Genomic DNA, 2,500 nt, shown 5'->3' with positions numbered 1-2,500 from the left:
AGGAATCGGCCACAACCTTCCTCGCTCGCCTCATGCTCCTTGTCGTGTGCAGGTCCTCGAGGGTTGGTAGATTGCAGGCAATTACCTTCTCAGCAGTGTGCATGATACGCTGCAGTCTGCTCTTGTCCTTGGCAGTGGCAGCAGCGTACCAGACGGTTATGGAGGAGGTGAGGATGGATTCAATGATCGCTGTATAGAATTGCACCATCATTGTCTTTGGCAGGTTGCATTTCTTCAGCTGCCGTCGAAAGTACATCCTCTGTTGAGCTCTCTTGGCGAGGGAGCTGATGTTCAGTTCCCACTTGAGGTCCCGGCAGAGAATAGTGCCCAGGAAGCGGAAGGACTCCACAATTTTGACTGCGGAGTCTAACAGGGTGATGGCGGTGAGTGGGGCTGTATTCTTCCTGAAGTCCACAACCATCTCAACTGTCCTTAGAGCATTTAGCTCTAAGTTGTTCTGGCTACACCAGGTCACCAGGTTGTCAGCTTCCCACCTATAGTCAGACTCATCCCCACCAGAGATCAGCCCAATGAGGGTGGTGTCGTCCGACAAACTTCAAGAGTTTGACGGACAGATGATTGGAGGCGCAGCTGTTGGTATACAGGGAGAAGAGCAGTGGGCAAAGGACGCAGCCCTGAGGAGTTCCCGTGCTGATGGACCTGGAGTCAGAGACTTCTGTTCCCGGCTTAACGCACTGCTTCCTGTCAGAGAGGAAGTCTGTGATCCACCTGCAGGTGGAGTAGGGCACGTTCAGCTGGAAGAGCTTGTCCTGAAGCAGGGCAGGGATGATGGTGTTGAAGGCAGAGCTGAAGTCCACAAACAGGATCCTGGCGTAGGATGCTGGGGCGTCCACATGCTGTAGGGTGAAGTGGAGGGCCATGTTAACTGCGTCGTCCACAGACCTGTTGGCTCTGTAGGCAAACTGAAGGGGGTCCAGGAGAGGGTCTGTGATGGCTTTGAGGTGTGCCAGGAGCAGGCGCTCAAAAGACTTCATTACCACAGATGTAAGGGCGACCGGTCTGTAATCATTTAGTCCTGTTGGCCTTAGCTTTTTGGGCACAGCGATGATGGTGGAGGACTTGAGACAGGCTGGTACATGGCATGTCTCCAGGGAGGTGTTAAAGATGTTGGTGAACACCGGAGACAGCTGGCCAGCGCAGTGCCTGAGGGTGGCTGGAGAGACAGAGTCCGGCCCGGCTGCTTTGCGTGGATTCTGCCTCTTGAAAAGCCCATTAACTTCTCCCTCCTGAAAGGAGAGAGTCGTTTCTGTAGTATGGGTGGGGGATGGGGCCTCTTGGGTGGGAAGGGGTGGTTCAGGACAGTCCAATTGTCTTTCAAATCTACGGTAGAACTCGTTCAGGTCGTTGGCTAGGCGGGAGTCGTTAGTGGTGTGGGGCGCTCTGGGTTTGTAGTTGGTGATGTGCCTGAGCCCTTTGGCAGACAGAAGCAGCGTCGTTAGTAGAGAACTGGTGTTTTAGTGTCTCTGAGTACAGTCGTTTAGCCTCTCTCACCGCTTTGCTAAACCTGTTCTTCGACTCCTTGAATCTGTCTCTATCCCCACTCCTAAACGCTTCCTCCTTCTCCAACCTCAACCTTTTGAGCTTTGCTGAGAACCAGGGCTTGTTGTTGTTAAAGTTCACCCTGGTACGTGTTGGGATACAGCAGTCCTCACAGAAGCTGATGTACACAGCCTCTGTGAGTTCATCCAGACTATTGGTAGCAGTCGTGAACATATCCCAGTCAGTACAGTCTAAGCACGCCCGCAAATCTTCCACAGCCTCACTGGTCCACTGTTTAGATGTCCTCACAGCAGGTTTACAGAGTTTTAGTTGCTGCCTGTATGCACGAATCAGGTGGACCAAGGGAGTTCTGTGCGAGCCGAACAGCCCGTGACCCACAAGAGAAACATCCCCGCCAAATTCGAGCGTTTGACGGGGTCTATCCGTGAAAAAATATTCACGTTTTTGAGTGCACATGCATTTCTGCTGCAAATGCCTCTGGAAGTTTCATGCCGTTCGTATGCCAATTGTGGCAACACGAAAATGACCCGTTTTCCCATTCCGAGGGATTTCTGTGCGACCCTAACAGCCCCGTGAGCCACAAGAGACACATCCCCGCCAATTTCTAGCGTTTCACGGGGTCTATCCGTGAAAAATATAGACGTTTTTGAGTGCACATGCATTTCTGCTGCAGATGCCTCTGGAAGTTTCATGCCGTTCGTACGCAATGTGGCAACACGAAAATGACCCCTTTTCCCATTCCGAGGGATTTCTGTGCGACCCTAACTAACAGCGCCCGTGAGCCACAAGAGAGACATCCCCGCCAATTTATAGCGTTTCACGGGGTCTATCCGTGAAAAATATAGACGTTTTTGAGTGCACATGCATTCCTGCTGCAAATGCCTCTGGAAGTTTCATGCCGTTCCTATGCAATGTGGCCACACAAAAATGACCCGTTTTCCCATTCCGAGGCATTTCTGTGCGACCCTAACAGCCCCGT

Source organism: Petromyzon marinus, unplaced genomic scaffold, assembly GCF_048934315.1.
Source record: "Petromyzon marinus isolate PM22_M1 ecotype Great Lakes invasive population unplaced genomic scaffold, UKy_Petmar_22M1.pri1.0 PM_G_Scaffold_137, whole genome shotgun sequence".
NCBI lineage: Eukaryota > Metazoa > Chordata > Hyperoartia > Petromyzontiformes > Petromyzontidae > Petromyzon > Petromyzon marinus.
Note: the sequence above shows the minus strand (reverse complement) of the source record.